Raw genomic sequence first — 14,378 nt, forward strand, 5'->3', positions numbered from 1 at the left:
CCGAGCGGTCCTAGGCGCTTCAGTCCGGAACCGCGCGACTGCAACGGTCGCAGGTTCGAATCCTGCCTCGGGCAGGATTGAAGCATCTCACAGAATGAGGAAAATAGGCTTTCACGTCACACCAGTAGATCTTCTCGGGCAATTTATCACCCTTGAAACCCAAGAGGAAGGCCCCAATCGCAATTGTTTTCCCTTGAAACCCTATGGACACGATGGATAATGTGCACACCCAATAGCTCTAAGTTGGCTTGAAGGTAATCGTTAGGTTGGGAAAGAAGATCACGGTGAAATATGACGCCCAGGACCATATTGAGAGTCTTTTGAGTACTGACAGTCACAGGAATGTCACCCAGATTTTTAAAAGATATCAGCGCCTCTAAATGGGCAAAAGATGACGGTTCAATCAGGAGGGAACCACTCTTCATCTTAAAGATGGCTGCAACTTCACCGTATTTATCTTCAGTGTGTTTGAAAAAAAATAAATGCTTTCCGGCCAGAAAGGTGTCCCCGTCAGTACTGGCACAACAGACGAGGTATTGAGAGAAGGATTTTGCTCCTTGTTGTCTAATCCTACATTACTCTCATGGTGTGGCCAGCGAAGGAAATGCGTTGGGATCGTAGTTCATTGCATCATACAAGGCCTTCCCATTTGAATAGATTGCTGGGGACGCGTGCGGGAGAAAGTATAGCTTCCGTCATGTGTGAACTATCTGTCATGGTGTCATTCACTCCGAACTGGGGCTGTCCTCATGGACGCCACCCAACCACAGCAACGGCTACCTGGTCAGTAATCAGTTGCTGAGAGCGCCTGTGCCCCAGTCATGATGGGCACATATTCCATGGCATACATGGGGAGTGTGTAGTGCAGGCACCAACAATATAATCCCTGTGTGGTCAGGGGGCTACAACCATGAACGTACTTGACGACCACCCTATAACAGGGTAGTTAGCGTGCGTGCTGGGTAGGAAGAAGGAAAAGTGCCAGGGTGGAATAGCTCAGAGGTGGAGCATACACCACAGTGGGCGACGTTCCCTGCATAACTCACACTCCTGTAAATTTTGGAAAAGTTGGCAGGTCAAACCCAATAATGAAGGTCATATAGTCTTTAGTGGAAGGTGAAGACTGTACCTTGAGTGATACTGGAAATCAAGATCAAAATAGTGAACCGAGTCCAGGCAGGCTCTGCAACAAAAGGACCATCCGACAGAAATTCAGAGGTAAGAGATAGTGGATGTGTAGGTTTGCAGCACAGAAAGAGGGTGTAGTGTAACAAGGCTGGGGCCTCATGGTAACCAAGCACGTATTCATCAAAGACTGTAAGGCCTCTGGGGAGAGAATGTTGGGCCCAGAAATATCTTGCTCCCTTCAGACAGCGTTCAGATGGATCAGAGTGCATCATTTGTCTTTCACTGATCCTTCTCGTTATTCGTAGCTGCCTTCACTCTTCCCTTATGGGGCTAAACGATCATAGAGATACTTAATATACGTCCTTTTCGTTCCCTAGAGCCGTCTAAAAGCCTTACTCGTCCCTGCTGTGGTTTCTTTTAACTATTGCTACGACTTTCTTTTTGTGAGACAGCATCAGCTATGAGATTTTGGATATCAATGTCCACTTTTACTCTAATTTGCTCACAATTTAGCCCTTGACGCTTGCTTGACATTGTTTGATATATCTTCAACTAGGGGGATTCCCATAGCATGTGAGTGGTGAGCCAAGTTCGTCAAAGTCACAGCAGGTCGTTGCACTGTTATCAGTTTTATTAAGATACTAACTGAGTACCCGGCGTTACTTAGGTATGTATTTATTCCAATCTTCAACTGTGCAAAGATGCAGAATGAAGGTATAAGTGAAAATCCGTATCAAGGTTAGTGATTCGAATCTCACTTTGTACAAAATCTCATTCACTACTTAAGTCTGCTTGTATACATAATAGATGTCTGAAACATGAAAAGGTCGCCGGCCGTTGTGGCCGAGTGGTTCTAGGCGCTTCAGTTCGGAACCGCGCTGCTGCTACGGTCGCAGGTTCGAATCCTGTCTTGGGCATGGATGTGTGCGATGTCCGTAGGTTAGTTTAGTTTTAGTAGTTCTAAGTCTAGGGAACTGGTGACCTGTGATGACATCAGCGGTCATAAGTCCCCTAGACTTATGTCGTCGATAATCGGAGAAGTTAGAAGGGTAAGTAATATCGTTGCAGCAGATAGGCAAAGACACCACGGTCTACATGAACTGGTTAAATCAAACCAGAGCCGTGAACTTGTAGTGGCCTCAGTGACCAGACATGATGAAGTATCTAAACAAGTGCACACCAAGACAGCATAAATAATCAACATTTTAGTCGAAAGAATCGCAGTCTGACAGTCGTTTAACTACGTGGAGAGGTGAATGCTGGATCATGAGGCGACATGAGTCTATAAGGAGCCATCGGGAGACTTGGCTTCCCAGTACAACTCAGCTCGTAATGGAAGGTGCTCCTGCTGAGGGCAGCCTTCCTCCACAGCGACACGGCGGGATTCGGCGTGTGCTGTCGCGTCCGGCCCTGAGCTGTAAAGCTACCCCCAGACTGTGCACGCGCTGCCACACACAACGAACGTCAACGGTATTGCAGAGCTCCAGGCATTGGATCAGACTGTGGGCTGCCTGCTGCACCATCCCTCTTCCACTCACTCCCTTCGGCACTGGCGTTGCGACCACAGAGCGTCGATACGAGTGTTGTAGTTTCTTCCTCAATAACGAGTGCCACTAGTAATGACGATTTTCCGCGCAACCATCGGTCATCATCCTTGTAGGAACCCACTGTCTGAACTCCACCTAGCCACTCTAGCGGTCATCCGAACCAGGCCTGTACAGTTGTCAGATGACTGAGAAATGGGTGAGGCACTGTGGCTTTCATTACAATAGGAATAAATGTGAGAATGGATATGTGGGTTTCAAAATGTAGTTTCTTAATAATTTTATGTATGTACGTGGAATTCATCAGGTAATTGTAATAATAATATGTGATACTTAAAATTGTTCATGAATGTGATGTGAGCTTTCATAGAAATATATTGTAAAATTATTTTGTTTTCTTTAAATTTTCTTGATATAATGCGGTTTAAAAATGGTACATTTTCTTTTAAATTTCCTTTATTTACTTGACAGTTTCATGTTTGTGAAAATTGAATGAGAACTTCTTATGTACTCGATAACGTTATTTGAGTCGTAATATTTTTCTCAACGTGTGTGTTTCTTTGCACTGTGTATTTCTACAAATTTCGATAGGGTAGGGAATATTTTATCTGCGCAGCAAAATATTGTGAATGTACTATGATGATGAGCGTTTCAGGCTAATGGCGAGACGTAAATGTTAAGACAGGCAGATGTGGTGTGTCTAACTATAAGGGGAAGAGAGAAGAAAAAAATGGTTCAAATGGCTCTGAGCACTATGGGACTTAACATCTATGGTCATCAGCCCCTAGAACTTAGAACTACTTAAACCTAACTAACCTAAGGACATGACACAACACCCAGTCATCACGAGGCAGAGAAAATCCCTAACCCCCCGGGAATCGAACCCGGGAACCCGGGCGTGGGAAGCGAGAACACTACCGCACGACAACGAGCTGCAGACAAGCGAGAGGAAGTTGGAACACTGAGGAAGATATTTGCTGGACAGTAGTAGCTACAATTTACTAACACTGCAGTAATAAGACTTTATTTTGGACATGGACGCAGAAGAGGTAAGCGAAAGGGGTGAAGATCTTGAACAAGAAGCAATGACCACAAAAGAAAATATGTTTTCAAGATCACCGCAGAAGACTAATGGAGGAATCAGAAAATAAAGAGACATCGAACATCGTGGAACTACCAGCAAGCACACTGAGAGAGCACGACTACACCGTAATTTATCTGATCATCTAAACCGAAATACACTCCTGGAAATTGAAATAAGAACACCGTGAATTCATTGTCCCAGGAAGGGGAAACTTTATTGACACATTCCTGGGGTCAGATACATCACATGATCACACTGACAGAACCACAGGCACATAGACACAGGCAACAGAGCATGCACAATGTCGGCACTAGTACAGTGTATATCCACCTTTCGCAGCAATGCAGGCTGCTATTCTCCCATGGAGACGATCGTAGGGATGCTGGATGTAGTCCTGTGGAACGGCTTGCCATGTCATTTCCACCTGGCGCCTCAGTTGGACCAGCGTTTGTGCTGGACGTGCAGACCGCGTGAGACGACGCTTCATCCAGTCCCATACATGCTCAGTGGGGGACAGATCCGGAGATCTTGCTGGCCAGGGTAGTTGACTTACACCTTCTAGAGCATGTTGGGTGGCACGGGATACATGCGGACGTGCATTGTCCTGTTGGAACAGCAAGTTCCGTTGCCGGTCTAGGAATGGTAGAACGATGGGTTCGATGACGGTTTGGATGTACCGTGCACTATTCAGTGTCCCCTCGACGATCACCAGAGGTGTACGGCCAGTGTAGGAGATCGCACCCCACACCATGATGCCGGGTGTTGGCCCTGTGTGCCTCGGTCGTATGCAGTCCTGATTGTGGCGCTCACCTGCACGGCGCCAAACACGCATACGACCATCATTGGCACCAAGGCAGAAGCGACTCTCATCGCTGAAGACGACACGTCTCCATTCGGCCCTCCATTCACGCCTGTCGCGACACCACTAGAGGCGGGCTGCACGATGTTGGGGCGTGAGCGGAAGACGGCCTAACGGTGTGCGGGACCGTAGCCCAGCTTCATGGAGACGGTTGCGAATGGTTCTCGCCGATACCCCAGGAGCAACAGTGTCCCTAATTTGCTGGGAAGTGGCGGTGCGGTCCCCTACGGCACTGCGTAGGATCCTACGGTCTTGGCGTGCATCCGTGCGTCGCTGCAGTCCGGTCCCAGGTCGACGGGCACATGCACCTTCCGCCGACCACTGGTGACAACATCGATGTACTGTGGAGACCTCACGCCCCACATGTTGAGCAATTCGGCGGTACGTCCACCCGGCCTCCCGCATGCCCTCTATACGCCCTCGCTCAAAGTCCGTCAGCTGCACATACGGTTCACGTCCACGCTGTCACGGCATGCTACCAGTGTTAAAGACTGCAATGGAGCTCCGTATGCCACGGCAAACTGGCTGACACTGACGGCGGCGGTGCACAAATGCTGCGCAGTTAGCGCCATTCGACGGCCAACACCGCGGTTCCTGGTGTGTCCGCTGTGCCGTGCGTGTGATCATTGCTTGTACAGCCCTCTCGCAGTGTCCGGAGCAAGTATGGTGGGTCTGACACACCGGTGTCAATGTGTTCTTTTTTCCATTTCCAGGAGTGTATTTTTCGTGATACTTGGAAAACAGACAGTGCAACTTACTGTTCATCGGACTTACTAGTGGATCTTGGCTGATGTTCTTGGCATCGAACAGTAATTTGCTTTCATAAATTGAAGCAGTCGTTATTGTTAATGTGCGAACATATGTGTTCCTAATATTAACCCAAATTATCCATTTCGCGTCGTTTTAAGAAACAGTTTGAAGTTTTCTTTACAATGTGTTTCGCTATAAAACGACACACGGTCGCAGGTTCGAATCCTGCCTCGGGCATGGATGTGTGTGATGTCCTTAGATTAGTTAGGTTTAATAATTTCTAAGTTCTAGGCGACTGATGACACAGTAGTTAAGTCGAATAGTGCTCAGAGCCATTTATAAAACGACACGTCGGAGCATCCGCCAGATATTCGTTTAGTTTGGGGAATTAACTGTGGTAGTTAATAAGAAAAGCATACCCATCTGTAGTCATCACGAAGAACTGAGCGCTCTAGCTCCAAGCAGCTCAATTTACGGCGGCGGCGACAACTTGTTTGGAATGTGAAGCAGACAAGTAAAGTCAAAACACACGACCATCTTTGTTTCGTATCACGTAAAAACAGAACCTTTAACCAAGTAATAAATAAAGTGTACTAAATTATATGAACGGTGATAACGTGATATAGGAAAATAATTATCAGCTGAATATCAAATGCATTAGCAGCATATAAATTTCTCCCGCAGTGAGACCTTTCACAGCCACAAGACACAACAGAACAATGTTAACATTAAGAGTTACGGATTGGCGTAGGACACTCCAAGTCCATATCTTTCATTACTGAAACAATAGTGTTTTCCCGAAAAGGTGGCAATCAACGTCAAAACAACAGCAGCTTTTTCTTAAACATGCATTGATCAGCCAGAGCATTATGACTACCTACCTAATAGCCCGTATGTCGTCCTGTGGCGACGCGTCGTGGCATGGAAGCAGTGAGGCCTTGGTAGGTTGCTGGAAGGAGTTGGCACCATATCTGCACACAAAAGTCACCTAATTTCATTAAATTTCGAGGAGGGTGGCGATGACCTCTGACGCCAGTTTCAGTCGCATCCCATATGCGTGCGATCGGTTTCAGATCTGGCGAGTTGGGAGGCTAACACACCAATTGGAACTCGTCACTGTGTTACTCGAAACAACCCAATAACACTGCTGGCCTTGTGACGTGACGCATTATCTTGTTGAAAAATACCACTGCTGCTGGAGATATTTTCGTCATGGAGAAGTGTATGTGGTCTGCAACCAGTGTACTATTCTCCTTGGCCGTCACAGTGCCTTTTATGAGCTTCTCTGGGCCATGGATACCCACTTGATAGTTCCCTAGAGCATAATGGAGCCGACGCCAGCTTGTCTCCGTGCCAGAGTACAGGTATCGAGGAGCGGTTCCCCTGAAAAAAAAGAAAAGGTTCATATGGCTCTAAGCACCATGGGACTTAACAGCTGAGGTCATCAGTCCCCTAAACTTAGAAGAACTTAAACTTAAGTAACCTAAGGACATCACACACATCCGTAACCGAGGCAGGATTCGAGCCTACGACCGTAGCAGCCGCATGGTTCCTGACTGAAGTGCCTAGAACTGCTCGGCCACCGCGGCCGGCTGTTGCCCTGGAAGGCGACGGATTCGCGCCCTCCCATTGGCATGATCAATAACCTATCGGGATTCACCAGACGTTGCAACGTTCTGCCACTGCGCCAACTTCCAGTGCCGATGGTCATGTGTCCATTTCAGTCGAAGTTGCTGATGTCGTGGTGTTAACATTGGCTCATGGATGAGTCGTTGGCTGCAGAGGCCCGCCGTTAGGAGTGTTCTGTGGGCTGTGTGTGACGTTAGTTCCACCGCTGTTCGCCGCCTGTCCTGTTTTATCAATCTGCCCAGCCTACGACGTCCAACATCTGTAATGAGGAGTGGCCGCCCATCCCCACCACGTCTGGAAGTGAATTCTCTTGTTTTCCACCACGCGTTGGATCACTCACCACATCACTTCTCGAACACAACAAGTTGACAAGTCGTGCAGTTTCCGAAATGCTTGTGTCGAGCCTCCGAGCCATCACAGTTTGCCCTTGGTCGAACTCAGACTGATTGCGCGTCTTCCTCATTGTAGACACAGACAGCACGCGCACTGATACTACATGCACCGGGCATGTGTCTGACTAGCAGTCATCCTTGCCAGGTGACGCTGCTATCGACTGGACGGGTTTATATCGATAGTGGGTCGGTGGTCATAATGTTCTGGCTGATCAGTGTATGGATTTTAAGTTAGGATTTGTTGTAAATATAACTGACATTTACATTAAACTAACAGCCACACAGAATTTAGAAGTAATGCCGAAGTGACCATCTCCTTTGCTGCATTTTCGAACTAATCTGTGCTACAGTAAATTAACTTGGACTAGAAATCGCACCGTTGTAAGCAACTGGCATGGACGATAATCAACAGTTTATTTCGGTACATCTGTCTATACTACGCTACACCGATCTGCTGACAATCTTCAGGAATTCACTTCTGTTCACCTACTTTTTGCATTATCACCACATAAAAACATACACTGCCGGAAGAAAAATTAGTACACGTGGAAAGAATACGTCGATTATAATCCGATAACAGTGTATGCCACTTTGGGGATAGTAGATGTACTGATAATGGTTTCAGCGTCCTCTGCCAATAGATAGCGCAGTGGCATAGCTGTCAATGCCTTATGTGTGTCTACCTTTTAATAGGGAATGCTCACATCCAGGAGGTTCAGTGTGCTCCAGACGTGTGATGCAATTAGGTAACCATGCCACAGAGACGCACTCGTGCTTCCTACAGCCAAGTGAGCGAATTTGAAAGGGATCAAATTGTGACCTTCCGAATGGTGGGATGATCCTTTCGGAGAACTGTCACACAACATGGACATGCTGCGACAGGTCTGTAATGATGCAGTTATCAGTGGTCACGTGAACACTCTCGCATCCGTATACAAGGTTCTGGACGTCCATGCAACACAGACCAGATGGTACATCTATCACAGCACGGATAAGAGGGCTTGAGAGCTCAGACGTGCAACACGAGCTGTTGCAAACCGGTTATTCGCAGTGGGACTGAAGGGATGTACACATTTAACCCATCATCTACTCACGCCAGGGCATCGACGTGCATGGTTTGACTGGTGACATCCGAGTGCCACTTGGAAGGTGGAATGGCGCGCTGTGGTCTTCAGCGGCGAAAGCAGGTTATGTCTGCACGCAAGTGATGGTCGTTTTCACGTACGTAGTTGGCTGGGTGAGCGCTGTCTCGTAGAGTGCGCTCATCCAAGACATACTGATATCACCCCAAGCCTTATGGTCTGTATTGCGAGAAGCTGATACTCTTTTTCTAATTTAGTGCTTCCAGAAGGGTCGTTAACCACTGCTCGTTAGGTGCAGACTGTTGTTAGAGCCGTTTCTTTGCAATTATTACAGCAGGAAGGTGTCGTGTTGTTCCAACAGGATAACGTTCGCCCGTATACCGCCCGTGAAGGGTAACCCTAGGACTGCTTGTTTTGCAACGTTCGCAGGAGAGCTTCTGCGAAGTCAGGAATGTTTGAGGCGAGGTACTGCCAGAAGTACAGCTGTGATGACGGATCGTGAGTCGTGCTTGGGTAGCTCAGTTGGTCACAATCGTCCTTTGTTTTCGTCTCGCCTGCTGTGCTGCTTGCGAGCGAGCGGGCGTTTGTTTACTTCCGCCTACTAGCTTGTCTCAGAGTCCGATTTCATTGATCATCACGGAGTTTTCTTACCGCCAAGCCACAATCAAATTAACTTTTACGTTAGATCACGAACGACGGAAGGCGAATGAAGTTAATCGTTTTATTCGGGATGAAACGCGTCTCCCGCCACAAGACGTTCTCGTAATACATTTTAGGATTCTTAGCACTACTGTGTACATAAAGCTGGCGAATGACGACCTGTTCACCGACGTTGTGCAGCACCACGCTAACGCTCTCAAGTTCTGATACTCTGACCGACATACAGGGGTGTAGTGGTTGATCACGCTGTTTTGGCCTCCGTACTTGCGCGTTTTCGAACTCCGTCGGACGTTGTGGCACCCGCCTTTAAATCTTACGGTAACTTCGTCAGTCACGTGCCAGAAACGTGGTAAACGTTCGAAATTCATTGTTTTCTCAATGGTGTCCGGCAGATTAAAACTAAACTACGGAAACACGTGCCTTCATTCTTGGTTATTGCGACTGCAGGGCTGTCGGCATGTACGATGGCCAGCCGCGCACCTGTTCAGTTTCTGGCCGGGAAGGCCATGTCCTCTCTGAATGTCTCTGACGTAGACTGGTTCACACGCCGATCGTAGACGTCGCTCTTCCTGCTGCGCCCACTGTGTTACCTCTGTCTTATGCGTCTGCGGTGGTGCTGCCTGCTGCGTTCCCTCTGCATCAGTCGATACCGGCGTCGACTCATCTCGACGATGCAATGGACGTTTCCCCTGCCTCTCCTACATCCCTGCCGGAGGCAATACAAATGAACGATGACCTTCAGCAGGCACAAGCTGTCTCTCCGGACCCCATGGTTGTTGATCATGGAGCTTCCTACTTCTGCTTTTCTGCGATCTGGCCACATATCGGACGATAGCCGCTCGCCATCCGACACGGAACACTATGTTAGGAAGCAGTGGTCGCCGAGGAAACGGAAGAGACAATGCCACACACCTTCTGATGACTGCATCCATCGGAAGTCTGCACAGGATGACGACCCTGCTACTGATGGCGTGCTGCCCTCTGACGCCCTGACACCTGACGACGCGACGTCCTTCCCCGCCTCCATCTCCAGTCAGCGTCCACCTCTGGACACTGACCTTCCCCCGCCTGCACCTGATGCAGTTGCTACATTTTCTGTGTCTGACGCTACCTGTGGGCTCACCTCTTATATGTTCCACTGTATTGGCCCGGTGACACGGCTGTCTCCTGGGTGAACGACATCGATGCTGAGGCTGGACATTCTGGAGGTGTGCAGAACGATGGAACCCCCTCCCCCCCCCCTTTCCTTGGTGGCCCAACAGGGCGTTCCCTTTGTTTCCCCCGTGTTTGGCTTGTTGACTTGCCCGTCCTCCTGGCGATGGCAGATTTCCAGACTTATCGCATAGCCACGGTCAATGTCAACATCATTCACGTACGTCACAAACTGGCTTTACTCCATGACACGCTGTATGCCGCGGACGTTGACGTAGCTCCCCTTCAGAAGGTGCATGTTGCAACTTTCTGTGCTCCGTGTGGTTTTATAACACATGTCTCTCATGCTTCCCGTACTGGTAGTGGTATATCGATCCTCTTACGTGACGGTATCCTCGATGATCCAGTTGTCTATCTCCCTGAATCCAGAGGTATGGCTATCACGTTTAGTGGCGTTAGGATCGTCAGTGTCTATGCACCATGTGGCTCGGGTAGCCGCCGCGAACGTTCCACCTTCTTCTCAGAGACAGTCACGCCTCTCTTCCTGGATCGGTAGGAGGCATTGATCATGTGAGGCGATTTCAACTGTACCCAGGCACCCAAAGACCAACTATCACGTCACTCTCCGTACACGGCGCTAGCGACAATTCTCCAGCACCTCAACCTAGTGTATTCTTGGGAACATGTTCATGGCGATCGTCCGGAGTTCACACATTTCACTAGCCATTTTTCCAGCCGACTCGATCGCGTTTAAATCTCCCGCAATACTGTCAGTGGGGTTCAGGCTGCTGAAGTCTGGCCCGTTGCTTTCTTGACCATGACGCGTATATCTGCGCCAAGAATCTCTGCCGCCAAAGGGTGTGGTGTGGCCGTGGGCCATGGCAACTGAACATGATCCACCTTACTTCCACCGACCATCAAGACCAATGCATATCAGTCTGCCCTGTCGTGGTGGGTGCTCTGTGCAAAGCCTGCCCTCCGCAAGATCTTGATTGGTTACGGAATGGAGGTTATGGCGTGGTGGCGACAGACTCAGGAATTCTATTTCGCCTTTCTTGGGGAATGTACTATGATGCCGTATTCGCCAGAGCGCTGCCAGGCTATGGTGAATAGTGCCAAGGCACAGCTCACATCCCTCTATCGCCGCCATCTTCCTCTGGCTCGGTTCCCGTGGATGCGAAGACGGATCAGATTGCTAACGTCACGGAGGACGAAATCCATGGCGTTATCCAGGCGGATTCTACGAACAGGCCGCCTGGCCCCGACGGCCTCCCACTGGAGTTTTATCGGACATTTCGTTCCCTTCTGGCACCAGTGTGGAAGGAAATTTTTCAGGACTTCATGTCACCTTTTGTGCCGATTCTAAACTGTTTCCTCGATGATTTCCTCATTCCCATCCACAGGCCTTGGGGTACTTTACGCATATGCGATTATCGCCCCTTGACGTTACTCAACAGCGATACAAAGATCTTTACCCGGCTTTTGGCTGCGCGGCTTAAACGGACAGCTCGATACGTCTTTTCCCCCGACCGAAACTTCTTCGGGAGGTGCCAATAAATCCATACTGCCCTCTGCCGCTATCGGGACATAATCGCTTTTGCTCACGCTCGTCGTATGCCTGGAGTTTTGGCAGCTCTTGACTTCAGGAGGCGTTCGATCGAGTCGATCACGACTTCCTGAAAGGGGTGTTCCGCAATATGGGCTACGCAGATACTACCGTTGACGTCGTAATGCGCCTCGTTCGTGCAGCTACGTGTCGTGTACTCTACAACAGTCGTCTTACTCTTCCCATCTCAGTCCGTCGATCAGTGCGTTAAGCCTGTCCGCTCTCTGCACTGTTGTATGCATTCGCCATGGAACCGTTGCTCTGCGGCCTCCGTCAACACCTCTCCTGAATGTCTCTCGGTGACCATGTATTCAGCTGCACTGCTTATGCAGACGGTCTCGTCAACTTTCTTCGCAGCGGTGCTGAAGTCTAGGAGTCACTGGCATGGGTTACCACAAACGGCGAAGCTTCTGGTAGTTGCCTGAACGTCCACAAATCGAGCGCCCTGGCTATAGGTGCGAGACTTCGAGCTAATAGTGCTTCTTTGCTTATAGCTCATACTCTACGATGCTTTGGACTTGATTTCGCAAGTGATCTGCATCGGACAACTGCCCCTCAACTGCCGACGTCTACTTTTCCAACTACGAACTGGGCTCTTAGATCACCGTTTACGAGCACTCGATCTTCTGCCACGCACACAATACCTAGATGAATATTTGGCATTATGCATTCTCCACGTGGACAGACACTTCCTGTTCCGCTATTCATCGCCCTCTGCATGCTAGCGGCATTGGGTTCACTTGTTTGTCACAGCTTGCTTATTAAGATAAAGTATGAGACCCTCACCCTCCCGCGGTGCAGAAGCGGTTTAGGTCTGTATCATGTGCCTGATAGCGGTAGCCCTTTTCATTGGCACTCACACGACGTTATATCGCAGTAGCCTACATGCCTTAACAGCCTGTTGCTGGAGGCCCTTGCACCACAATCTCTGTCCGCACCTACGCAGATTTCGGAAGTCCTGCCGCCCTTCTTTTACTTCCGCCACTTTTTCCTTGAACTGAGCTACATCCGTACTGTGATACTGCGGGCGCAGTTGACATCCACGAAAGCGATCTATGGCTTCCTTCAGCAACACAGGTCACCGAATGTGGTTCAGGGGAAGCTTCCCCGACGTCGACTGGCGTGCTGTTTGGCGATCAGTGTGCTCTCCTTCTTTTGACACTTGCTGCTTGGTACCTTACTGTCAATGGGAAGCAAGTATGCCGGTCACGCATTCATAGGATTCACCTCGCAGACACCATGTTGTGTGTCGACTGTGATGTTATGGATACAGACGAGCACCGTCTAGTGTGCAGATCAGCGAGAGGTGTCTGGTTCTTGGTGAGAGAGATGTTGTCCCTAGTTACCGGTACGATTACTTATCTGATACCTCCTCATCTGCTCCTCTTTCTGGACGCGAGATACTTGCCGCAAGTGAAGACGAACTCTGTGAAGTGGATTTGTGGACCGGCAGCGCACTACTTGTTTGCTGATGGCGAGAAAAGAATCCTTGACTTTTGGTAGTTCCTTAATGAACGCCATTGTGCAGTTATCCGCAATCCAGACAATTCTTCTCCAATTTCCTTTGCAGTGTCTTTCTTAACCCACTCCAGAGATGGGGTGTTCTTGTCGTGACGAGTTGATCCCCGCCTCTTCCACACTTAGAACCGATATTTTCACTGGTCATCGGAATGTTCTTCTCGGATAAACTATACGTTGATAGTCTCAATTAGTCTGACGTCTTGCTGCGCCCTACTCCTCGCGAGCCGCCGCTATCCTGATGTTCTCGTTGGCATTAATGACAAAAATAAATAAACAAATAAAAATAAAAAAGAATGAAAAGAAAATTAAATAAATAAACGATGTTCATTGTATCGCTGCTCCACGTTGCCTACGCTTTCCTTTGGTTCCTGGAGGGTGGGTACGGGGCATGGTGGCCAGGTCTCGGGTTGTCCCCCTGCCCACTTTCTCCCCACACCTCCCTTTGGGCGCCGGGAAGATTACTTAAAAAAATGCTAGAGCACACGGTTTTAATCTGCCAGGAAGTTTAATGCCGGAAAGAAATTAGTACACTCTTTTAGAGGTTTACAGTTTACTCAAGATTTATTATTACAGCAGTGCAGAAATGGAGTACATGAAGTGACTACATGTACCGATCAATAACATAAGTGGTTCTGAGGTATCAGGTATTGACCCATCCTGAAAGTATCATATTAGTACCCAGTGTAGCCTCCACGAGCGGCAATGCAGGCGCTGACTCGGGCATCTAGTCGATCTTACGGACTCCAAATACTGACCTGGGATACGTTATGCCACGTCTGCTCCACCTGTTCACGTATCTCCGTAACAGTTGTTGGTTGACGAATCTCACTAGTCATTTCTCGTCCCATCATATTCCACACGTGCACTGGTTGCAGACCACATACACCTGTTCACGATGATAATTCTTCCAGCGGCAGTGACATTTTTCAGCAAGATAATGCGCCACGTCACAAGGCCAGCAGTTTTACTGG

Source organism: Schistocerca gregaria, chromosome X, assembly GCF_023897955.1.
Source record: "Schistocerca gregaria isolate iqSchGreg1 chromosome X, iqSchGreg1.2, whole genome shotgun sequence".
In the NCBI taxonomy this organism is placed as follows: domain Eukaryota; kingdom Metazoa; phylum Arthropoda; class Insecta; order Orthoptera; family Acrididae; genus Schistocerca; species Schistocerca gregaria.